The sequence below is a fragment of the Moschus berezovskii genome, chromosome 26 (assembly GCF_049115385.1).
Source record: "Moschus berezovskii isolate FMDL1 chromosome 26, NW_MosBer_1.0, whole genome shotgun sequence".
Taxonomy (NCBI): Eukaryota; Metazoa; Chordata; class Mammalia; order Artiodactyla; family Moschidae; genus Moschus; species Moschus berezovskii.
Genome location: NC_142485.1, coordinates 25,840,286 through 25,867,171, shown reverse-complemented (window position 1 = coordinate 25,867,171; position 26,886 = coordinate 25,840,286). Strand labels below are relative to the sequence as shown.

At 41.8% G+C, this 26,886-nt stretch overlaps 1 protein-coding gene across 4 annotated transcripts in view; it reads left to right on the top strand.

Annotated features, from left to right (window-relative positions):
- The window catches only part of MTUS1 (microtubule associated scaffold protein 1), a 183,972-nt gene that overhangs the window by 34,973 nt on the left and 122,113 nt on the right, over positions 1-26,886 (top strand). The window lies entirely within an intron of this gene.

Sequence of the window (26,886 nt, the reverse complement as noted above, 5' to 3'; positions counted from 1 at the left end):
GAGTTGGACTGTGAAGAAAGCTGATCGCTGAAGAATTGATGCTTTTGAACTGTGGTGCTGGAGAAGACTCTTGAGAGTCCCTTGGACTGCAAGGAGATCCAACCAGTCCATTCTAAAGGAGATCAGTCCAGGGTGTTCATTGGAAGGACTGATGCTAAAGCTGAAACTCCAATACTTTGGCCACCTCATGCAATGAGTTGACTCACTGGAAGAGTCTGATGCTGGGAGGGATTGGGAGTGGGAGGAGAAGGGGATGACAAAGAATGAGATGGCTGGATGGCATCACCGACTCTGTGGACATGAGTTTGAGTGAACTCTGGGAGTTGGTGATGGACAGGGAGGCCTGGCGTGCTGTGATTCACTGGGTCTCAGAGAGTCGGACACGACTGAGCGACTGAACTGAACGAATCTGCCTGCATTGAGGGAGCCGTGGTTCAATCGATGGATCTAGAAGATTCCCTGGAGAAGGGAATGGCTACCCACACCAGTATTCTTGTCTGGTGAATCCATGGACAGAGGATCCTGGCGGGCTACAGTCCATGGGGTCGCATAGGGTTGGACATGACTGAGCAACCAACACTTTGGTTTTCAGATTGGATTCAGTGAACCTGGACACTTGAGCCAGTCATTAGTGTACGTCAACCCCTCTTCCATGAGTGGGCCCTGTTTACAGGAGAATAGTAAAATTACCTTAGTTCATAATAGTCTGTTTCAAGAGAAGTTCATCTGTTGTAGTCTTTGGATTCATGAATAAACTGCTACAAGACTCCTTGAAATGTATTTCCGGTGTCTGAATTGAATCGTTCTGTTGTTGGAATTTGAAAGACATTTATTTAGGGACTACATTGACTGTTTTGTAAAGTCCAAATGTTCCTTGACTTACAGTGGTTCGACTTGATGGTGCAAAATAGTGTTAAGGCTTTCAGTAGAAGCCATATTTTGAATTTGGAGCTTTTCCTGGGCTAGGATCCTCGCTCCTGATGCTGGGTGGTGTCAAGCACCATCAGCCACGTGACCATGAGGATAAGCAACCGATACACTCGCCTTTCTGCACCCAGACAGCCATTCTGTTGTTTTTCAGTTTCAGTGCAGCGTTCAATCATCTACATGAGATAGCACATTATTATAAGTTTTGTGTTAGATGGTTTTGTCCAACTGTAGGCTAATGGAAGTGTTCTGAGCAGTTTACCTAGGTAAGCTAAGTAAACTGATGTTTGGTGGGTTAGGTGTACCAAATGCATTTCCAACTTAAACTGTTTTCAACTTCCAATGGGTCTATCAGCATGTAACTCCATTATAAGTTGAGGAAGATCTATAACATCTTTGACACTAGTTATTCTTGTTTTGAAGAGCAGATATGTTGACCTAAGATTCCAAATAAAGTGAAAGTGAAGTCGTTTAGTCGTGTCTGACTCTTTGCGACCCCATGGACTGTAGCCTACCAGGCTTCTCTGTCCATGGGATTTTCTAGGCAAAAGTACTGGAGTGGGTTGCCATTTCCTTCTCCAAACCCCTCCCCCCACACCAAAAAAACCCTATATAAAGATGTACAAAAAAATTGAACAGACACTTCACCAAAGAGGATCTAGAGACAGCAAACAGCACTTGGAAAGATATCCAGTATCACTAGCCATTAATATTAATATGTCAATATCACTGCCTCATGGACTGTAGTCTACCAGACTCCTCTGTCCATGGGATTTTCCAGACAAGAATACTGGAGTGGGTTGCCATTTCCTTCTCCAAAGATTCTGAATAAATGACCTCCAAATCTTTTAATTTCAGTTTTTATGAAAAAAAAAATGGTGATCAAAGAAGTAGAATTTGTAAAGAATGTATTTTATTCCATTGGAATATAGATTATCTTTAATATCTTGGTATTTAAATAAGATTCCAAAAGTAATTATAAATATTTAATGAAATGTGTGACACAAATGTATAATGTGGCAATCTCCTCTACCCCCCTGCTCCAACCTAAGGGGATGGTGATAAACTCTTGAAATTATATCCTTCTAGAACTTTCTCTTACACAAATGTTAAGTTGAAAATTTCTGAGTATTCACCTTAAATTTAAAGGATATGAAATGCCTAAGAATTCATTAGTATAGGAAATGAGAAGCGAAATTGTAGGTAAATTAATGAAGATTATACCTTAAATCTGAGTTTTATATTTTGATATAGATGCTTACTTACCATCTTTTCTTCAAATATTTTGTTTGTTTGTTTCCAAATCACTGGAATATTCTGGTTTCTTTAATCCAGAATCAGTCACCCAGAAATGGTGAGTGCTGATTTAATCTGACAAGTGAAAGTAACTCCTGTTTCAGACCTGGTCTGGATAGGCCAGGAAGTTGCTTACTTCACAGAACACTTTGTTTTTGTTTTGAGTTTTACTGTAAGTGATGTACAGTATAGCCAAGAACATACACGTTTTCTCTCTGTAAGGCTAAAAAAAATCTGTGATGTTTTGTTGGCAGAGAGTCCAAGGGAAATTCTTTACTTTGGAAAAAAAAATTTAGTCATTATACCCAGCTATATTACTGCTGCAAGGCCGAGCTGGTCTTTGAATAACCATGGTCCCTTGAGAGGATTCATTGAATGGTCTGGTGTGCATTTCCTTCAGTGTGGTTGTAGTTTCTGCATTGCAGTGTGAAGAAGACAGTCCATAACATGCAGCCAAGTATTTTTTTTTTTAAACTTGAATGAGACATCACTTGCTTATATTGATAGTTGTTGATTTTGAATTCTGAGAAATATAGGTAAGTTACCTTGACATGGTTGATTTGGAGCCTTTAAATTAAGCAAAAATGCTAGAGTTAATTATGTTTTAGAAGTGGTACTTTAAAAAAATGCTTTTTAAGTCAGATACCCTTTTTCATCTCCTTCTATTTGTGATATTTATCTTATTAAAATATCACTATTTCAGGATAAATTCTAGGATGTGAAAGCCAAAGATTATTATTAATAATATAGTGATAATTATTATTATTATATGAATGATCATATCAAAATGATCACTTTTTTAGAGAGGAAAAGAGTTCAGCTCCTGTGATGCTGTGTTTGTGTTTAAGTTGCTAAATAAAAATTTCACACATTGCCTTGTCAGAGTTCACATTACCTAGTCCAGTTTTTTAAAAATAATATATAATTATATATATTGTAAATTTTCTATAGTGTCACAACATGGTCATTTTATGTTTTGTTTTTACACCTACAATAGCAAAGAATATGGTAGAAGATGATTCCAGATACACTTTAGTTACTCTGTCATCTGAAGTGCCTAGATCCTTGGTTATTTGGTCACCTTTGCATTGTGATTCTGGTTATAACTCTGAGTCCGTGTGTGTGTGTGTGTGAGAGAGAGAGAGAGAGAACAGGGGAGGGTGGGAGGAGGGAGGGAGGTGTGGAAGAAAGCTAGAACTACTGAAATATTTATGATTTAAAGTGCTCCGAGCATGTTTAACCTGCCCATTTGACTTCCATGCTATCTTAGCAACAAGATAAGAGAATTATGGAAACACAGCTTGGTTGTTTATGCTGTTTGATATGTTTAAAGAATATAGAATGTCCTGAAACGTAGATATTTGTAAAAGGAAAACATTAAAACATTCTATTTAGGAGAATTTCTGACTAAGCTTTCAGGAATGTGGTTTTAAGAGTCTGTGAATGTGTGGGGTCTTCCACATGCTGGTTTGAGGTTTTAGGAAATTCTTCACCCAGAAAGTCTTGGAATAAAAGTACATTTTTGGAATAAAGTCCGGAGATCTGAATTCTTGAAGCTCAGGAGGTTAATGGGCTATGTGTTGAATCTTCTAGCAGATTCTTCTTCAGTGGTGGTGTCCTTATCCTAATAGCCAGGGCTTCACTCTCTCTGCCCCTCTTGCAAGTGTTGTTGTTTAGTTGCTAAGTTGTGTCCAACTCTTTTGCTACCCCATGGACTGTAGCCACCAGCTCCTCTGTCCATTGGATTTCCTGCAAGTGTGGATTTATCTAAAAAGGACTAACTATGCCATAGTCCCTCCATATCTGTGGAGGATTGGTTTCAGGACCTGATGACACCCAGATCTGTGGATGCTCCAGTCCCTTGTATAAAATGGGGTAGTATTTGCGTGTAACCTATGCACATGCTCTCATATATTTCATATCATCTCTAGATTACTTATAATATCTAAAATAATGTAAATGCTGAGTAAATAGAATATTAATGCTATGTAAACGTAATAGAAATAGAATATTATTGCTATGTAAAAAATTGCCAGTGGGTAGCACATTCAACGGAGAAGGCAATGGCAAGCCACTCCAGTACTCTTGCCTAGAAAATCCCATGGATGGAGGAGCCTGGTAGGCTGCAGTCCGTGGGGTCGCTAAGGGTTGGACACGACTGAGCGACTTCACTTTCACTTTTCACTTTCCACTTTCACACATTGGAGAAGGAAATGGCAACCCACTCCAGTGTTCTTGCCTGGAGAATCCCAGGGACGGGGGAGCCTGGTGGGCTTCCGTCTATGGGGTCACACAGAGTCGGACACGACTGAAGTGACTTAGCAGCAGCAGCAGCACGTTCAAGTTTTGCTTTTGTGAAACTTTCTGGAATTGTTTTCCAATATTTATCTGCTGTTGATTGAATCCATGGATTTAGATCCCACAGATATGGAGGGTCAACCGTGTTGTGTAGTAATAAGTATAGAATAATCTGTTTTCAGATGTCAGTTCTCATTAAGATGTGACCATAGATTTAAAATTATTTAACCACAAGGCTCAAACAGACTATCAGTTAATTGTTTAATCTTTATTTATCAGTGTAAAAGTGGTTTGTTTGTTTGTTTTCCCCTTGGGATACTTCTTTAATTTTTGTGGTGTGTTTTATGTCCGTTTTGAGTGCCATCTGTATATTCTGTTACCTGCTGAGAGTCTTATTACTGGGGTTATCTGAGGATCTTCTGTTAGGACAGTTGGGAATACTATTAATAGATCCTTCTTATAAACATGTTCTAATCAATGAAATAGAAGGTCTTAAAGATATTTTAAATACAAATGTCATATGGTTTGGGGCATGGATGGGGGATGAGGTGATATATTTTTGTTAAAGTAGTTTGGTTTTATCATGGCATTGAAGTAGTTTTGTTTTATCACAGCATAAACAAAGTTTCACTGGTAGCTTTTACTGTTGAGTGGTATTTTCACTTAAAAATTCTAAAGTTGAGATGATTTAGAAAGAAATGAATTAATTTTCCTTGAGTGATTAAGCAAAATGTCCCTGTGCTCAATACCTTATTCATTTTAACTTAGATCTTTTATTCATTCTGTGAATCTCTCCTTTATTTGTTGCTTGGAATGGTTAAAAAGCCTTTTTGCAGTTAGTGCTCCCAGAATCAATATCCTAAACTCATGTCAGCTTATTTAAAGAAAAATAGAAAGAATATTATAAAACAGTTAGAAAATTTATACTGAAAGCCAAAATCTTTTTGTGCATCTACCCAGTTTTATTTGTGCAGTTTTTCAATATATTTGCTGTGGCTTCCATCTTAAAAATATTAACACAAATGAAGTAGTCTTTTAAACTCATGTGTATGTCTGCAGTCACGTAATTGGGTGCTTACTGTGCGCCAGGCTCTCTGCTGCAGAAAGCACAGAGGTGGACCTTTTTAAGCTTCATCCAGCTTTTTGTCTCCTTTTCATCTCTACACTTCTGTGCTAGTTCAGGTCCCTCCCAATATATCCTGCTGTCGCTCTTTGCTCACCGGGACAACTTCCCCTCTCCAGCCAAATCAAAGTGTTAGTGTCTTCTTAACAGCTTTGGCAGACTCGCACCGTTCCCAGAATAGAATTCAAACTGTGAAACATTCCCAGCGGCTGTTCTTTACCCTGTCCATTTGCAGCCACTTTGAGCTCTGTAGTCTTCCCAGTCTTTCCAGCCCTTTCCTACTTTAGAGCCAGTTGGATTCCTTCTGTTGCATTGCCTGTCTTTCCATTTATACTTGATATTCTCCCCCAGCTTCACTAGGCAAACAGATCTCTCAGCTGTGGTCTGTTCATCGTTCTATTGTATTGGTCTGTTGAGCTTTTCTCTAGGAAGGCACTCATCTCGTTGTTACATTTCATGTCCCAGACAAACACCCACAGTCAAGTCTACAGCAGCCCCAGAAACTGATTGCCAGCACATGGGAGACAGGAAAGGCATATTTCAAATAATATCCCTAATTGTATTCACCTTGTGATTTTAGTGGTCTTCAACTTTGGATTGCATACAAATTTTAGTCCAGGATCCAAAAGTACAACTGCCATGAATCACACTTCAAGTGGACCATTTAAGAAGTTTATCTGAAAAGCAAAACCAGACTGAAAGTAAGCTTGATAGACCATCTTTAAGAAAACAAAATAAAATTTTCAGTTACATCAGGGTAGTTCAGAGTGGTTCACAAGCTTTCCTTAAAGTCTACAAGCCCAGCTCCATAGCTGTCAGAGCAATCACATCTATGTCATAACATAGATGCTTCCTTGGTGGTTCAGACGGTAAAGCGTTTGCCTGCAGTCTGGGAGACCTGAGTTCGATCCCTGGGTCGGGAAGATCCCCTGGAGAAGGAAATGACAACCCACTCCAGTACTCTTGCCTGGAAAATTCCATGGACTGAGGAGCCTAGTAGGCTACAGTCCATGGGGTCACAAAGAGTCTGACACAACTGAGCAATTTCACTTCCACCTTCATGTCGTAACAGGGAAGATCTCCCCACAAGATCTTCTCCCCAGAGTCTAGCAAGGTACTCTCAGAAGGGATCTGAGTTTAAGACCTCATGGCTTCTAGAAAACCTGATTGTCTAAATACAGATCTAGTCCCTTGGTAGTGAATAGTAGTACTCTGTGCATTGGGTCTGTGGTTAAATGTGACAGAGGTGGCTGTTTGTCTGTCACTTTCCACTTCTCCCCATCTTTCATGTTTGTAGGATTTTTAGCCAGGTGTATTACCCTGTGTTGGTGTCCGTGCCTCAGCCTGCCTTATGGGCAGGTGTGGCCTATGGTCAGGTTTTGGCCACCGGCTTCATCGTGCTGTGTTATCTGGGCTTAACTTTCATGTTTATTGCCTCTGGACCCTTTCGTCCTTTTCAAGGAAACAAAGATAATGCCATTTGGGGCCGTAGGTTGAGGTCATGCACAGGAGAGAAAGGTGGATTCCTGGTCCCTAACAGGTGGGTCTCTTGACCCTGGACAACCTATGCAGACTTTTGTCTGAGACAGAAATAAATTTGTCTTTTGCCACTTATTTGAGGTTTTCTGTCTGCTATGGCTGGACTTTGAATCCTAAATCCTATTGTATATTTTATGAGTCTAGGCAGGGAATGTTTAGACAGAGAAAGTAGGAACTGCCAGGAACTATTGTACATTCTCTGGAGGGGCAGAGATTTGGTTGATTACAGTTTAAGAGGGTTTAAACGTCAGATTAGTGTTAAGATTCCACAGGTCATTTTTAAGGTCTCTTCTAACCCTGAGAGTCAGTGACTTTGAAGTGTTGTGCTTTGCTTTAATAAATTATGGTATTTGTTCATTTCTAAGACATATGTTTTCACATTTTAATGTTTCTGATGCAAGGATGTATTTTATAAGAGGGACTCAGCCTTTCTTTTTTAAAAAAAATTATTTATTTGACTGCACTAGGTCTCCATTTCTGAGCGCAGGCTTTCTCTAGATGCAGTGAGCGGGGGCTACTCTAGTTGTGGTGGCTTCTCTTGTTGCAGAGCATGGGCTGTAGACACTCAGGCCTCAGTAATCACAGCACATGGGCTCAGGAGTTGCAGTGCACAGATTTTAGTTGCCCTCAGTATGTGAAATCTTCCCAGACCAGGGATCAGATCCATGTCCCCTGCATTTGCAGATGGATTCTTCTCCACTGTAGGGGAGCCTACAGCGTATCTGGGACTGTAGGGAAGTCCGAGGGACTCTTGGCTTTGAAATATAGTTAGAACAGGATTTGACATTTGACCTTGATGGTCTATAGGTGTCCTTAAGAGTGGCTGAGTTAGCAGGACAATGTTGAAGCGTGACTGCTGGCTTAAGGTGAGCAGAGACACTATCATGATAGTGCAGCAGTGAAGTCACTAGTTTTAGGTTCAGGAAGAGGCCCCTTGCAGCTCAAGTTTGGGTTTCTTCTTGGAGTCCTGTCTGTAATCTCACTGGCTTTTCCTGAGGCTCAGGCACAGAAAAGCCAAGCTGTTGGGGGTTTTAAAAGGAACTGAGACAGCAGCCTTGTTTGATAAGAGGCTTCTTAATGGAAGGAGAAAAGAAGATAAATAGAAAGGATTCAAAATAATTCTTTTACCTAACAGAGGATGAGATGGTTGGATGGCATAACTGACTCAATGGACATGAGTTTGAGCAAAAGCTCTGGGAGATGGTGAAGGACTGGCAGGCTGCAGTCCATGGGGTCGCAAAGAGTTGGAAACAACTGAACAACAAATTCCTTAACGTTTTATCAGATGTTCAGAGTTTAAGAAGATAAGTAGTGCTTAGAGGCTTATGTAAAAGAACAGCCCACTCTGATCTCAGAGACAGTCATATTTCTTCTCTCCAGTTTCTTGTGTTTCCTTTCATCGCTTAAATCAATTTGACTATGATTAGTATTTCTGTGATCCAACTGGCATTTTATGATGTTTCTTTTTGTTTGTTTGTTTTATAAAATAAAAGTACATTTTTATAAAGAAAAAACTCAATATTGAAGGCTCAGACATTTGGGGGAAACTGGAAGGGTATTTTTCCTACTTCTTCCTCCCATCATTTGTGAAGGTAGGGTGACAAGTTTCTGATCGTGGAAGGAAGAGAGGGCAGGGAGACTTTCCTGCCTGAATGTCTGTCCTTAGGGGCTGCCTGGCTGTCAGTTGGTTTATCTCTGTGCGCCTCTTGCCTGTCTTCAACACCCTTGCCCAAGTCCCCTGCTGTGCAGGGGGCAACAGGGCACGTCAGCTGGCAAAGAGACAGGTGATGAAGGTGGAGGCAACAATGAACGGTCACATGTTGGTGGGCCAGCCAGAGGGAAGTGGGTGATGTTTCTTTTTTTTGTACAACTGTTTTCTTCCATTTATTATTATTATTATTAGTTTTAAATCTGGCAGAAACAGCTCACATCTTTCAAAAGCACTCTAAGATTTCTCTCAGTTCAGTTTCTCAGTTGGTGCAACCTTCCCAAAGCTGACTAGCTCTGTTTTTCCTGCAGACATCCTTGTCGGACCGCTGACTTACTGCTGCCCTCCAGGTAGAGGACACAGCTGTCACCGGGGCTTTTCCGGGGAGTCCTTCCTTTTTGCTCCTCTTGGACTTTCTGTTTCCTCCCTGATAGCCCTCTCTGGTTTAATTCCTCATGTTGGCAGCATTCAGCCTCTTGTAGATTCCTGAGAAAACGTGTCAGAGAGAGAAGTGTGAGGCTTTGTGTGCCTAAAGACCCCTTTATTCACACTCGCGTTGGATTCGTGGCTTGGCAGGATTGGAATTCCTGTTTGAACATTTCTCTCAGAACTTTGAAGATATCACTTCATTTGTCTTCTAGCTTTCAGTATTAATATGGTAAAGTCTACTATTCTGATACCTGGTCTCCTGTAGGTCCTTTTTTTAAAATTTAAACAAAAATTATTTATTTAAATTGGAGTATAATTACAATATGGTGATGGTTTTTGCCATACAGCAATATGAATCAGCATGGTTTTTCTTTACATCAGTATGCATCAGCCATAGGATATATTTGTCCCCTCCATCGGTGCCTTCCCACCTTCCTACCCATGCCATCCCTGTAGGTTGTCACCGAGCACCAGCTTTGGTTGCCCTGGGTCACACATCAAACTCCCACTGGCGGTTTAGCATCGACACATACACAATACCATATGTAAAACTCTTGATGATTCTCTTGAACCATCCCACCTTTTTCTTCTCCCACAGAGTCTGAAAGTCTGTTCTGTACATTTGTGTCTCCTTTGCTGCCCTGCACTTAGAGTCACCACTGGTAACCATCCATATATATGTGTTAATGTACAATATCTGTCTTTCTCTTGCTGACTTACTTCACTCTGTATAATAGGCTCTAGGTTCATCCACCTCATTAGAACTGATTAGATGTGTTCCGTAAGTCCTTTTCATAGCATAGGAGTGAAACCACAGGCCTGACCCCAGACTGTCTAGGGTTGCCGCCTCCTAACTACACGACTGTGGCAAGTTATTTGTGCCTAGTTTCCTCATGTGTGAAGTGAGGATAATAGTACTTGATGCCTCTGAAAGCGTGCTTATGGATTATACAAGAAGTAGGTATGGTGCTAGGAACTGCTGTTTGTGTGTAAGAGTCATATAGTGGCTGCTATTTGTCACTAAAATCTAACTTTTCTGAAACATCAGTGACATGCAGTGATCAAATCTTGTTCATTTATTGTGTAGAACAAACAATGCACCTCTTCAATCTGGAGGCTTTAGTTCATCAGCTCTACGAAGAATTTGTATTATTTCTTTGATTATATTTTACTACAAAATGTTTCTTTTCCCTCTTATAATACTATGAGTTGAATGCTGGATCACTTGGATGAATCTTTAAAAAAGAAAATCCTTTTTCATTTCTGTGAAAATTTCTGAGTTAGTTTACATTTCTGAGCTAGTTTGTTAGATTATATCTTCAGAAATTTTTCATTATGACTTTCACATTGATTTCTGAGCATTCTTATATCCTTATATTTTAAAAAATAATCACAGTTTTAGCGTGGATATATATTTCAGGCTATTAATTACAGATTTTCTAATTTTTCTTCTCTTGCCAGCATGGCCTCAATATCCTCTGAGAATTTTTTATTATTAGTTTTTCTTTTCTATCAGAATGTCCTCAAATATTAAGTTGATGCTTGGCTTCCTTTTTAAGGTTGATCGTCTAAAAAAGCTCAGTAAACTGTCTGAGGGGCAGGGTTTACCCTGGGAGGCATGATGATGTGAAACCTTTGGTGTCAGTATCTGTAGGTCTTTTTCCCTTCTTTCCAAGCATTGTTCCCTTGCAGAGAACAATCTTATCCTTTGCCTGGGCTGTTTAAGCCTGGCGATGATAAGCTTTTTATGGAGCTGTGGACAGGAAGTGCATTGGTAGTCCTACCATTTTATAGGAAAAATTTCACTAAATTTCCCTGTTTGCACCCACCATGCCTTATCCTCACCCTCTTCTGGGTCTGGTGGCTCTAAATGGGGGCGTTTCTTCTAAGATCATATGGCTGTTGCCAGAGCCAGGATAGTTGTCTGGGGATGTGGGCGGAGGAGGTGTTTAGTGGATCCTTGCTGCTGCTGCTGCTGCTGCTGAGTCACTTCAGTCGTGTCCGACTCTGTGTGACCCCCTAGACGGAAGCCCACCAGGCTCCCCCGTCCCTGGGATTCTCCAGGCAAGAACACTGGAGTGGGTTGCCATTTCCTTCTCCAATGTGTGAAAGTGAAAAGTGAGAGTGAAGTCGCTCAGTCGAGTCTGACCCTTAGCGATCCCACGGACTGCAGCCTACCAGGCTCCTCCATCCATGGGATTTTCTAGGCAAGAGTACTGGAGTGGCTTGCCATTGCCTTAGAATTCCTTATAGCTCACTCATTGGAAAAGATCCTGATGCTGGGAAAGATTGAAGGAAGAAGGGGGCGGCAGAGGACAAGATGGTTAGATAGCACCACCGACTCAATGGACATGAATGTGAGCAAACTCTAATTCCTGGGTCCCTCTGGGTTTCTGCAGCCTGTCTGCCTTGCACCCTGCAGTATGTTCTTTGCAAACTTGTTTGACTTCTCTGTACTCTAGTAAGTTGTTTCTGCCCTCAGATATTGAGGTTTGTGATTAACGTGTCACATAATAGTGGGTTTTTTTGTTATTATTATTTTTTCCTTTGCAAGTAAACAAATATTTTAAAAATTGGTTATAATGATTTCAGACTAGAAAAAGAGTAAGCGTGCTATATCAAAGTCATGTGTCTTCATATGTGGAAGGATGACTTTGTATTTTAGGGAGAACAGGGAAGGTACTACTTGTGTTCCTTTATGATGAAATGTTCTTGTCAATGTTGCTTTGTTCCTTGGCACTTTTACCATAACTTTCTGTGTCACTTTTGTGTGATGGTGTGTGTGTGTATTGCTTTTGGTACCATCATCCTCAAGGTTTAGTATGGCATTTGACTCTTTTATATCTGCTTGTGAGTTTCAGATGAAAAGACTTTGAAGCTTTGAGCTTAAATAGGAGTCTGTTCTTTTGATTTTTTTAATTGTTAAATTTATATGCATTGAAATTCTAAACGGAGGTATTAACCATCATATTTATAATAAAAAAGATAAATCTCTTTCCACTGTCACTGGCATTGTTAGTTGAATTGTTAGTTGCTACCTAGGTTAACTTTCCCAAAGGTAAAGATAGTTTTGAATTAAAACCAAGATCTTTACCTCAAATCATTTCTTTTCACTGCTACTCATCCTTGAAGTGAAGGACAGTTTAAACTTTTGCTGCCTTTCCAAGCAGGGAGAGAAACATCTGGAGGAGCTACAGTCTTTCTTGTCCCTGGCTGTGCACCCGGAATGCGGGTGTGTGTGGAAGGAGGCAGCAAGGATAGATTATCACCATCTGGGCAACAGGGAGCACTTCGGATGGGTGAAGAGTCATTATTTTGCCTGTTAGAGTGAAAAGGTATCTGGAGGCTGTGGCTGTGGCAGAGGATTTGTGTTGCTGGCATGGGCTTCCCTGGTGGCTCAGATGGCTTGAACCCTGTGTTGGGAAGATCCCCTGGAGAAGGGAATAGCAACCCTCTCTAGTATTCTTGCCTGGAGAATCCCATGAACAGTGGAGCCTGGTGGGCTATAGTCCATGGGGTTGCAAAGAGTCGGACATGACTTAGGGCCCCCTGTGCAATGCTCACTGAATTTCCCATAATTCTGGGAGAAATAGCAGTACTATTGGGCAGTGCTTATGCTCCAGGAAGGGTTAAAATGTCATCCCTAGGTTGCCTGGGAACCCAATCATCATTTATGTGTGTGTGTGTTTAAAATAATGGAAATTGTGTTCTGAATTCCGTACAACCAACCTGTGAAAGGACTTCAGTGATGCACTGTTTTTCTAGAACAGAGTTGTAGTAGTTTGTAACAAAGCAACACAAACTGGTTGGCTTAAACTAATAGAAACCTATTCTCAGAGCTCTGAAGGCCAGAAATTCAAAGTCAAGGTGACCTGCCCACCTGAAGCTTTTGGGGGAGGGTGCTTCCTTGCCTCTTCTAGCTCTGGGTAACCTCACTTGCTCACAGGCTTGTCAATGTAAGTCTATAGTCTCTGCCTCCACTTCACGTGGCCATCGTCCCCCTGTGTCTCTGTGCCTTTATATGGCATTTCTCTCTCTTTGCATGCTTCTTCTCTTATACGGACACTAGTCTGATGTTAAATTAGGGCCCACACTAATAACTTTAATCTTAACTTGATTGCATTCATAAAGACCCTATTTCCAAATAATGCCCATTCGTAAGTCTCTTTTTGAGACACACAATGCAACCTGTAACAGCAGTTTAATAACAGGAGTTGATGCTGGGCCTGCTCCAACAGACTAAGTCAATCAGTCTTCCCAGAGAAAAGGAAAATATTTTCCTAAAGCATGTGATCTTAAAGAGTGGGCTAAACAACCGTAATATCAAAAAGACCAATTGAAAAATGGGCAAAGGACTTGAATAGACATTTCTCTAAAGAAAATAAACAAATGGTCAGTATGCATGTGAAAAGATGCTCCACATCATGAGTCATTGCTGCTGCTGCTGCTAAGTCACTTCAGTCGTGTCCGACTCTGTGTGACCCCATAGACAAAAGCCCACCAGGCTCCCCCCTCCCTGGGATTCTCCAGGCAAGAACACTGGAGTGGGTTGCCATTTCCTTCTCCAATGTGTGAAAGTGAAGTCGCTCAGTCGTGTCTGACCCTTAGCAACCCCACGGGCTGCAGCCTACCAGGCTCCTCCATCCATGGGATTTTCTAGGCAAGAGTACTGGAGTGGCATGTCATTGCCTTCTCCGTCATGAATTGTTGTATTTGCCTCATGAGTCATTAGGCAAATACAATTCAGAGCCACAGTGATATATCACTTCATACCCAATAGGATGGCCATTATATCTTAAAAAATAAAAAGAACAAAGGAATATGTTTTGGTGAAAATGTCAGTAAATTGGAACTCTGCGTTGCTGGTGAGAATGAAAAATGGTACAGATGTTGTGGAAAACAGTTCTGATTCCTCAAAAAGTTAAACATAGGATTACCATGTGAGCCAGCAGTTCCACTTGGTATGTACTCAACAGAACTGCAGACAGGATCTCAAAGGAAGAGCTCGTCTGTCTGCCATGTTCATGGCAATATTGTCCACAGTGGTCAAAGGGTGGAGGCAACCCAAGTGTCCATCCGTGGATACCTGGATAAATAAAATGTGGCTTATAAGTACAGTGGTATATTCAGTTCAGTTCAGTTGCTCAGTCGTGTCCGACTCTTTGCGACCCCATGAACCACAGTACGCCAGGCCTCCCTGTCCATCACCAACTCCTGGAGTTCACTCAAACTCGTGTCCATCGAGTCAGTGATGCCATCCAGCCATCTCATTCTCTGTTGTCCCCTTCTCCTCCCGCCCCCAATCCTTCCCAGCATCAGAGTCTTTTCCAGTGAGTCAACTCGTTGCATGAGGTGGCCAAAATATTAGATATATATACAAAAGTATATACAGTGGTGTATTATTCAGCCTTAAAAAAGAGAAGGGAATTTTGACACATTCTGCAACCGTGTTGAACCTTGAAGACAGTGTGCTAAGTGACTCAAGCCGGTCACAAAACGACAAGTATAGTGTGATTCCTCTTCTATAAGGTACCTAGAGTAGTCAGATTCATAGACAACAGAACGTTGGTCACCAGTGGTGGGTGGTGTGGGGAGAGGAGAATGGCGAGTGAGTGTTTAATGGGCACAGAGTCTCAGTTGGGAAAGATGAAAACATTCTGGAGCGGGGTGGTGGTGACGGTTACAAAGTATTGTAAGTATACTTAATGCTGTGCGTTCGTGTAGCCCGCCAGGCTCCTCTGTCCATGGGATTCTCCAGGCAAGAATACAGGAGTGAGTTGCCACTTCCTTCTCCAGGGTATCTTCCCAACCCAGGGATCGAACTCACATCCCTCCCATCTCCTGCATTGGCTGGTGGGTTCTTTACCACTGAGCCACCAGTGAAGCCCACTTAATGCTATATAACTGTACAACTAAGAATGAAAAATGTGCATATTGTACCACTGTTTTAAAAAGTGGACCTTGTAGAAGTCACAGATTTAAGCTAGGAACTAAAAGAAAAATAAAACTAGGTAACAATTCACTGAATTGTCCAAGGAACACCTCTATTCTTGATCTGGGTTCTGGACCAATAGAGACGTATGGCAAAGTAAGGTCAACTGGCCTTTAAACTATTAAATCACCCTTGTTAAAGTCTATCGGGAGGCCAAGTTCCCACATGAGATAAGTGAGTGAAAGTCGCTCAGTGTGTCTGACTCTGTGACCCCATGGACTGTAGCCTGCCAGGCTCCTCTGTCCATGGAATTCTCCAGGCAAGAATACTGGAATGGGTTGCCATTCCCTTCTCCAGGGTATCTTCCCGACCCATGGATCGAACCTGGGTCTCCCCCACGGCAGGCAGATTCTTTACCATCTGAGCCACCAGGGAAACCTAAAGAGGGCTCCTAACAGCCCCCAGAATTTGGTTCTCCTGGTCACCATAGGGCTGTCCTGAAGTGGGGGGTCCTGTGCTCCCCACAGGCCACCTCGCTCCCAGAAGACAGTGGGCAGAGCTCAGCCAAGCCTGCCCCATCTACTTGCCCCCATTTCTCCAGGCAGATATATTACTCTCCATCCTCAGGGCAGGATGAAGGTAAAGGTCAGATTGACACCAAGGATGTCATGTGAAGGGAACAGATTCTCCTCCAGCCTCTCTGCTTCTGGGTCTCTTCACACATTGTACTTAGAATCTAACCCATGGTTAACCAGGGCCTTGCTCATACCCTCAACTCCCCAGTGAAACCTCTCTCCCTTTGGGTCTTTTCTAGCACATCTGGGCAGAGAGTTTGGAGGCTCTGATGGGTGCGTTAATTACATCGACTCTGGCCACTCTGTGCCTGGGTCTTAATTTTACTTTCCTCTTTCTAATCTCAGATGGTATAAAGCCATGTTGTCCCACAAAGTACAGTGAGTTCCCATGACAGAGTTAAATTGCCAATAACGTGTGTGTGTGTGTGCTTAGTCATGTCTGACTCTTTGTGACCCCATGGACTATAGCCCACTAGGCTCCCCTGTCCATGGGATTTCTCAAGCAGGAATACTGCAGTGAGTTGTCATGCCCTCCTCCAGGGAATCTTCCTGACCCAGAGATTGAACCCATGTCTCTTGTTTCTCCTGCATCACAGGCAGATTATTTACCACTGGGCCACCTGGGAAGGCTGCCAATAATATAGTGACGATGCCTAAATTTGATTATAAACCTCTACCACTGTCATGATTCTAGGGAAAAGTTAATTGTAGAATGGCCTAACTTTGCAAGTTAAAGTTCAAATATGTTACAGAAGTGAAAGTTCAAAGTCAAATTTTCATGGCCCTTTCATATATTCATTAACTCAACAGTTTGTTTATTGAAAATCTACTCTGTGTGCTCTTCCAAGTGTTGGGGATATCTTGGTGAATAAACCAGACCCAAGGGAGAAGAAATCCTGTCCTTCTGGAGCTTACTTTCTGGATACTTTGAGTTAGAAGACCAGAATTCAGTTTCAGTAAATATCCTTGCCGGTATCTGGGGCTTCCTAGGTGGCACTAGTGGTCAAGAACCTGCCTGCCAATGCAGGAGACACAGGTTCAATCCCTGGGTCAGGAAGATCCCCCGGAGGAGGGCATGGCAACCCACTCCAGTGTTCTTTCCTGGAGAATCCCATAGACAGAGAAGCCTGGTGGGCTACAGTCCATGGGATCACAAAGAGTCAGACACGACTGAAGCAACTTAGCACACCAGTATCTTACTCAGGTTCTGTCAGGCTAAAGTGGTCGCAGAATCTAGATGGACTTCATGTTCTTCCAGAAAACCCAGTCTGAGTTCTTCATGGGAAGGGCTGTGATTACTGCCAAGTTGTTAGTTCAGCAGCCAGAGTGTGAAGGGCACCCAAGTGACCCCGGTATCATCTTGTCCCTTTCCCCCTTCCCAAACTACCACATTTTGAAAACAACCCAATCACCTAACCCTGAAATAGTAATGCAGGGCAAGTTTATCTGAGCTGTAGTTTCTAAAATGGTTTTTAGTGTTTCTGAAGGTCACCGTTCTGCACTAGGAAAGTCCCCGCCTAGGACATGCCTTACCCTCTCTTTTAAGCAGACATTTTCATGCTTGTGCTGCTAACAGCTTGTTGCTTATGTCTCTTTCCTGGATTTACTTAAATATAAGAAACCTGAGTCTTATGGAGGATTTACTCCTAGTATTTAATTATCCAATCAACACTTTGGGGTGTGTATGTATGTTGGGGGGCTGGTATTGTGATTCTCGAAACTTCTGAAAACCCACATGGATTCCTCTTCACCAAAGCACATCCACATTCCCACATTGTCTCTGAATGTGTTTGTTTGTTGTTCAATGGCTAAGTCATGCCCAACTCTATGTGACCCCAAGGACTGCAGCTCTCCAGGCTCCCCTGTTCTTCATCCTTGCGATTGTTCAAACTCATGTCCGTCTAGTCGGTGATGCCATCCAGCCATCTTGTCCTCTGTTGTTCCCTACTCCTCCTGCCCTCCATGTTTCCCGGCATCAGGGTCTTTCCCAGTGAGCCTGCTATTTGCATCAGGTGGCCAAAGTATCAGAGCTTCAGCATCAGTCTTTTCAGTGAATATTCAGGGTTGATTTCCTTTAGGATGCACTGGTTAGAGTGGAACTGGGGGTGACTTGTCTAGCGCCACCTGCCAGATCTGTTGCTAACAGTTGAAAGCTGGAAACATTCTCGTTCTCCATGGGGCACACAGGAATCTTCTGCTGTGCTGTCACGAGAGAGGCATGTGTTCTATAGACCACCAATGTCTGAGGCCCGTCACGACTCTTCCCTACCATTGTAGCTGAGCCTCACCCGAGCTTCCCGCCAGCTCTCTACTGGGTCTGCTGGAGCCTCTGCTTTCGCCCACGTCTGCCAGGCCCGGTTCAAGGTCCAGCTGGGTGCCCCGCATGGAGAAGCGGCCTGTGAACAGCCTGCCCTCATGCCTCCACCCAAGTGGCTTTGTTTCAGACAGGGGTCCCTGGCCCTGTTCTCTTCAAGATGCAGACTTGTGCAGCCTCCTTCCCTGGAGACAGCCACTCTCCACGGACCCAGCTCCCGTGAGCTGGAGCTGCTCACTCAGGTCAGAAGATTGTACAGTTTTAGGCTTAAAGCCTCTCGCCCAGTCTGTGTTATTTAAAACCAACCTTCCAGCTGAAAAACGAGCTGGATTACAAGATCGTTGTGCTAATCGATCAGTCTTGTCCAGCTCATGAACTGTAGCCCATCAGGCTCCTTTGTTCATGGAATTTTCCAGATGATAATACTGGAGTGGGTTGCCATTGGATTACAGGATAGAGGCTGCAACTGCCAGTGTGATGAAACCTCTGGCAGTGCCTTGAGCCTAAGCACCTTCCACTTTGACCAGGGCAGGAGTCCCAGTTACCCCACATGGGTTTTGCTCCCGCACACGTTCAGTTCAGTTCAGTTCAGTCGCTCAGTCGTGTCCGACTCTCCGCGACCCCATGAATCACAGCACGCCAGGCCTCCCTGTCCATCACCAACTCCTGGAGTTCACTCACACCCGCACACTTTACCCCTTCTTAATTTCTGATGGTTTGTTGCCTAGTGTGACATATTTACAGTTTTGAAAGGGCTCAATAAATAATACCTTGTTTTTGAGACGGCTATTCAGACTGGCTGAGCTGATGGTTACAGTATAGAAGCTCTCCTGCCATGCTTTGTGAAAAAGCACAGGCCAAAGCCCCATGAGCTTCCTTGGGTTGCCATAGCCACTGCAGCCCTTCCTGGGGGATTCTGTCGTTGCCCCCGCACCCCGACCTCCTACCACCCCATCCAGCAACTGAGGGCTCACAGGGGCCAGCTTTCAAAGCGTGGCCAACACGTGGTCAGGGTTAACTATTGATTCTTGGATACTCTCCTTCTTCCTCTCTCTGGTTATGAACCATCTGAGAAATAGGAAACAGTAAGGTGGCTAGATGATTACAGGTGAATTACAATTTTAGGTGTCCCTCCACTGTAGGGACAGAGGAACAGAATAGAGCTTGTGTTCTCTATGGGCAACGGGGCTGAGACTAGGGTGAAGAGAGTGAGGCCGGAAAAACCTCAGTGATCAAGATAAATATTTAATGCACTATTTAAAACAATCAGAATGTTAAGAAAAAAGCATAAACAAAATCTCAAATTTAAAATGAAGATAGGGTCAGCCTTACTGACTTTTTCCTTGCCTCAGGCTCCAGTGGGGACTGTTACTGAGTCTGTCTTAAATTTAGTGCCCGAGGCAAATGCCACCCTCATCATTACCAGTCCTCACCCAGCTGGTTCTTCTGAATTTGTGGAATCCAGTCACATTCCTGCTTCTGGATGGAATGAGTAAAAGCACAGAAGAGGGGCAGGAATGTTGCATTAACTGAACGCCCTCCATGTGGAAGGAATAAACTCAAGTAGGATTTAGAAGCGACATAAACTGTGACTATAAAAAACTTTTCCCGTTATTTTCTATAGAGGGCATATTAGCTGTCTGAGCTGTTAGTTCACTTCAGTAGTGTCTGCCTCTTTGCCACCCCATGGACTCCTCTGTCCATGGGATTCTCCAGGCAAGAATACTGGAGTGGGTTGCCATGCCCTCCTCCAGGGGATCTTCCCAACCCAGGGATTGACCGTGCGACTCCTGCATTGCAGGAAGGTCCTTTACCACTTGTGCCATCTGGGAAGCTGACAGGAAAGAGCAAAAGCATAAATTAAGGGTTCAGAAATAGGAAACGTCTGTTTTGGAGAACAAACTATCAAGTTGGATGTGAGGGTAACTGCTTCTGACTGATGAGTTCCTGTATTTGATTGACTTGGTGGGCAGTCTTTGCTCAGAGCGCTCTGCTACATTCCTGCTACTCCAAGGATGGTCCGTGGCCCAGAAGTTTCAGCATCACTAGGGAGATGAATACAAAATGCAGACTCTCAGGCCCCACCAGTAATCTAGTGACTCAGTCTGCTTTTTTTCACAAGCAGCCCAGTTTATTTGTATCTCTCTTCTAAATTACTGAAAGTTCAGTTTTCTTGTGGAGCATCTATTGTTTTCATTTTTTAAAAAACTTTTTGTACTGGAGTAATGCTGATCAACAAAGAATGTTGTGATAGCTGCAGGTGATCAATCCTGTGAAGGGACTCAAGTCACACACGTGCATGTATCCGTTCTCCCCCAAGAGCTTCCCAGGCAGTGGTAAAGAATTTGCCTGCCATGCAGGAGAAACCACAGAAGCTGATTTGATCCTTGGGTGGGGAAGACCCCCTGGAGGAGGAAATGGCAACCCTCTCCAGTATTCTGCCTGGAGAATCCCTGGCAGGCTCTAGTCCATGGGGTCACAGAGTCAAACACGACTGAGTGTGCGTGTTGCACACACTTTCCCCCACAAACTCCCCTCTCATCCAGGCAGCCACATAACACTGAACAGAGTTCCCTGTGCTATACAATACGTCCTTGTTGGTTATCCATTTTAAACATAACAGTGTGTCTGTGTCTATCCAAAACTCACTAATCCTTCCCCCTATGCGTCCCCCCTGGCAACCATAAGTTCATTAGGTCTGTAAGTCTCTGTTTTGCAAGTAACTTCATTTGTATCTTTCACATATAAGGGATGCCATCCGATATTTCTCCTTCTCTGTCTGATGGCCTTCACTCAGTATGATACTCTCTAGGTTCATCCATGTTGCTGCAAATGGCATTATTTCATTATTTTTGATCATAGCTTTCATTTTTAAATTTACTGAACCAACTCTACATTCCTTCTGGAGAAGGAAGAAAAGCCATTGCTTTAAATGGCTTCACTGAAGACTGTTATGCTCTTACAAAACCAGCAAGTAGGTATGCTGGTCCTTGGTTCCTAGATGCAAAGATGTTCTTTACTAAACTCGGCTTGAGTGCATGTGTCTTTTTTTTTTTTTTTTACCGTAAGTTGAACATTAGATAATACTTTGGGTTTTAAAGCCCAGAGAACTGAGCTACAGTTGTATTTAGTGAGTTCTTAAAAAGTTGACTGACATAATTTTATGATTTAAAGCTGTAAATTATAGCTGTATTTGTATTAAACAACTGGTATGCTGTTAACATAAATAAGAAGTAAAGTTAAAGTTCTTTATGTCTACAGTATTTCATAATTATATGGGATTCAAGTTTAGCTGTATTAAGTTCAAACTATTGGGTTCGACATTGCAGGTATTGGAAAATGTAGAAGATACCTACCGATGTGTTAGCCTCTTCTGGGTTGATAGTTCAGTTGACAAATAAAACATATAACTGTTGTGTAGTCTAACAGTGAAACTCCAACACTTTGGCCACCTCATGCGAAAAGTTGACTCACTGGAAAAGACTGATGCTGGGAGGGATTGGGGGCAGGAGGAGAAGGGGACGACAGAGAATGAGACGGCTGGATGGCATCACCGACTCGATGGACATGAGTTTGAGTGAACTCTGGGAGTTGGTGATGGACAGGGAGGCCTGGCGTGCTGTGATTCATGGGGTTGCTAAGAGTTGGACATGACTGGGCGACTGAACTGAATCTAACAGTAAGCTGCCATTAGTAACTAATTTGGTCTAGCCATGTAGTTTATTTCTTAGAAGTGGTTTTGTCATTTGTAAAATGAGGAAATTTAAATTGAATCTCTAAAATGTCCTCCAGTATTAATGATAATGAATTCAACTATATGATAATGGATTTTTATCTTTGGGGAACTAATAGCCATTCTTCTTAAGCTAAGATTTAGAGAGCAACCTTATTTTTTTTCTAAAGATGCTGAAATAGCTCACATCTTGTACCAGCAGTGCTTTTCATTGACCATTTCTTTTACCACATATCTATCAATATTTGACCTTACAGATAATTATAGAAATTAGTATTTTGCTAATCTTTTTTTCAAGAGGAGCTCCCCTATCATATTCCCAAATCTTAATAAGTAGAGAATTTGTTCTCTCTCATCCAAATTGTTCTCAGAAAAAGATCTCCTTATTTTCCCAGATGGCTCTCTTCGAAAGGAGAGCAAAGTTAATCATTCTACTTTGTCCTGATAGATAATACTGCTGAAAGACAGCTTGAGAAATTAACCCTTTGGGTGAGATTGATTTAGTCCAATCTTTTCTCTCTCTGTTTTTTAAGTGTCTTTAATTTTGCTTTAGTTTAAAAAAAAAGTTCCCAAGGTAGTACCTTTAAAGGCTTTACAAATCACATTGTAATCATAGAAATATAAAGACATTTCTTCATGTGTCAGGTGAGATTAAGGCAAAGAACATGAGATTAGGTCAGAGAATGAGTTCTATGTGATAGAAATTTAGGTACTATTTTTTTTTTTTAGATTTATTTTTGTTTATTTTATTTTTGGCTATGCTGGGTCTTCATCGCTATGCACGGGCTTTCTCCAGTTGCAACAAGTGGGGCTACTCTCTCGCTGCGGAGCACAAGCTCTAGGGTGTGCAGGCTTCCTTGGCTGTGGCTCCTGGCCTCCAGAGCTTGGGCTTCAGGGTTGCAGTGCCAGGGCTCAGCTGCCTCGAGGCATGTGGAGTCTTCCCGGACCAGGGATTGAACCTGTGTCCCCTGCATTGACAGGCGACTCTTTAACCACTGGACCACCAGTGAAGTCCTGTTCATTTTAAAATTGGAGTATAAATTGCTTTCCAATGTTGTGTTAGTCTCCGGTGTACAAAGTGAATCAGATACAGTGTAAGTATATCCCCTCCCTCTTGAGCCTCTCTCCTACCCACGCCCCCATCCTACCCCTCATCACAGAGCTGGCTCCCTGTGCTCCAGAGCCACTTGCCACCAGCTGTCCATTTCACACATGGTAGGTAGTGTGTATACGTCATTGCTGCTCTTCTTAAGGCAGGAAGGGAATGAAACTGGCCATAATACAACAAGGCGAACTTTTAAGTTTTTTTGTTTTTTTTTACAAAATTCCTGAGGGAAGGCTCCTCCTGCCCAGGGCTCTATCTCCGTAGTGATGATGTCTTGAAGCTATTTTTTTCTTTAGTGAATGTTGAGGTTAATCTTCTAACTAATCCTGAAGCTGATAAGCTTACTGCAGAATTGTGGTGTTCACATCTCTGTACCTCTAATTCTTGACTCTTATCTAGTCTTATCTATTCTTATCTAAGAGTAGGAAAGACTTCAGTAAATTGATTTCATACCAAAATTTTCCTAAAGTATTTCTTCTGAATCCATTTCTTTGTGGCTTCTTTTTTAGGGAGGTGGGGTGGGTTGGTTTTTTTTCCCTCACTGCATGCCTTTCAGGATCTTAGTTCCTCGACCAGGAATTGAACCTAGAGCCATAGCAGTCCTACCACTGTACGGCCAGGGAACTCCCTGTGGTATTTATTTATTTATTTTTTTGATAGCTTTGTTCACTGAGTTTGAGATTTTTTTTCTTTTTGTAATCTGTGAATTCAAAAAATCATAAACCCAAGTGTGCTGAACAGTCATGTGAGAATTGATGGGTTCTTTATTTTCCTATTAGTCTTTGTAACCTACTGACTTATAAATCTAAAAAATTAATCTTACCTTTAGTGGAATTTCACAACTGTTAGCAATATTTTTGTATTACAGTAACACAGGAAAGTTCTTGGGAGACAATGCTGAGCAAAACGCACAAACTTTAAAAAGAAAACTCAGGTTATATATGGATATTAATATGTACATTATTAATAATCTGCCTTTTTTTTTAATTAATGATTTGACAGACTATATCAAGAGCCTTAAAAAGTCACATCCTTTGACTCAGTGATGCTGTTGTTTTCAGGAAGTTTTTCCAAGGAAGCAATAATAGGTAGTCAAAGATCGCAAAAATAGTTCAGTTCAGTCTCTCAGTTGTGTCTGGCTCTTTGAGACCCCATGGATCGCAGCACGCCCGGCCTCCCTGTCCATCACCAACTCCCGGAGTTTACTCAGATTCACGTCCATTGAGTTGTTATGCCATCCAAACTCATGTCCATTGAGATGGTGAAGCCTTCCAACCATCTCATTCTCTGTCATCCCCTTCTCCTCCTGTCTTCAATCTTTTCCAGCATCAGGGTCTTTTCTAATGAGTCAGTTCTTCCTATCAGGTGGCCAAAGTATTGGAGTTTCAGCTTCAACATCAGTCCTTCCAATGAATATTCAGGACTGATTTCCTTTAGGATTGACTGGTTGGATCTCCTTGCAGTCCAAGGGACTCTCAAGAGTCTTCCCCAACACCACAGTTCAAAAGCATCAATTCTTTGGCGCTCAGCTTTCTTTATGGTCCAACTCTCACATCCATACATGACTACTGGAAAAACCATAGCTTTGACTAGACGGACCTTTGTTGACAAAGTAATGTCTCTGCTTTTTAATATGCTGTCTAGGTTGCTGATAGCTTTCCTTCCAAGGAGCAAGGGTCTTTTAATTTCATGGCTACAGTCACCATCTGCAGTGATTTTGGAGCCCCCCAAAATAAAGCCTGTCATTGTTTCCACGGTTTCCCATCAATTCATGCAAACAGGTGGGGAAACAGTGACAAACAGTGGAAACAGCAAACATATTTAGTCCAGTGCTATTTATAAGTGGATAATATTTAATAATAAAACTAGAAACAACCTAAACAGAGAATGACATGCAACTCGTGTTGGAAATTAGGGCTTCCCTGGTGGCTCAGTGGTAAAGAATCCGCCTGCCAATGCAGGAGATGTAGGTTCAGTCCCTGAAACTGGAAGATCCCCTGAAGAAGGAAGTGGCTACCCAAGCTAGAATTCTCACCTAGGAAACCCCATGGAAAGAGAAACCTGGCCGGGCTACAGTCCATGGGGTCGGAGATGACTTAGTGACTAAACAACAACAAAGTGGTGTAAATTATCCTTTGTACATTTATTTTAGAAATAATTTGAGATGTTTCGATATACAAACCATTTTCTTTATTCTTTTGCAATTTTGAAATCATATTTTATATACTTTGGAAGAGGGAGCTCAGAAAGTAAAAGTTCCATCAGTTGACTTTAATGAATCTGTTTATGTAGACAAATAGCTTCTATGATTTGTGTTCAATTCTTCTGTTTGTAGCACTCCCATCTGCTTACACCAGGGTTTCTTAAGTGAGTGTTGGCCTTCATGGAAGCATAAAGGTGCAGCATATTTAGTGCTTTGTGAAATCCTCCCCCCACACACACTTACAAAGCTAAAATATGAATACATGGACTTCCCTTTTCATTTAGCTTGAACCTGTTTTATACTTGAAGATTAAAAATGTTAACTTGTGTTTCATAAAATCTTTGTTTAAGGTGTTGCCCCAAAATCTATTATTTCAGTAATTTTTTTTCTAAGGACTACAGTGAGGGGGGAAAGACATTTACATTTGCTATTAGTATAGAAAGTTCTATTTTCTATAGAGTTCTATTTCTATTTCTGTTAGTATATGAGTTATTATACAGCACTTATTTTGAGTCTCTTGGTTGCATGTATTGGTATGCACACACATGTGTGCTATTGTGATAAACATTGAGGCCTTTCTTCGTGCCCGCAGTGAAGGCTGGTTTCAGCATTCATGGCTGGAAACACAGAGCACTGTTAGTGAAGGTACTGATCGTTTCAGTTCTTCCCTTGTTCCTATTGTCCTGGTTGTATTTAGGTCAGTGAAGTATGTTTGCATACAGAGGAAAGATCGAAAGTTAGAAAAATGAGATCTACTCTTAATTTACAATTTTCTAGGTTACAGAATGTCATTGTTTTCCCCTGATGGATATTTTATTTCTTCAGAACAGTACCATGATACCCAGTTGACAGTACCTGCCAAAATGAGCAAGTCAGTTCAAACAAATGTATATCTATGTGGCTTATTTGCAGTCTTAGCTTAAATATTTGGGCCTTTCTTAAACACTTCAGTTTAACCAAAAGCATAATAAGGTTTCAGTTATTTACAAAATCCTTGAATTTGAAAGCTTTCGTGGGTTGTTTTTAATGATTTTTTTTATGGGTACAATTGAATTGTTTTAGTGTATTTACACCCCTTTGCAGCCATCACCACAGTCCTAACGTTTGTAGCATTTTCATTACTTTCAAAAAGAAACACACTCCAGTTAGCAGTCACTCCTCATTCTCTTCCCTCCTGCCCCTTCTTAGCCCTAGAGAACCACCCATCTGCTGTCTATAGATTTGCCTATTCTGGACATGCCATGGAAATAGTGTCACATCATATGTAGTCTTTTGTGACTGGCTTCTTATACTTTGTAATTTTTGCTTATACTATTCTTTTATTTATAATATTTTAAGTCTCAACATTGATTCCATGTTGTAGCATGTACCAATCAATACTCCATTCCTTTCTCTTGCTGAAAAATATATTTCTCTGCATGGATATATAACATTTTGTTATCTGTTTACCAGTTAGTAGACCTGTGGTTTGCTTTCACTTTTGGGCTATTGTGAATAATGTTTCTATTACAAATCATGTTCTTTTGTGTATAAATTTTTGGATATAAGTTTTTCTTTTTAATGGATATGTCAGAGTAGATTTGCTGTGACATACAGTAAACTCAGTTTAACATTTTTTGGTACTTCTAATAGAATACCACTTTAATTATGAAGAATAATGGCTTTTATTTTCAATTTTGAATTGCAGTATGTTTGAGATACACA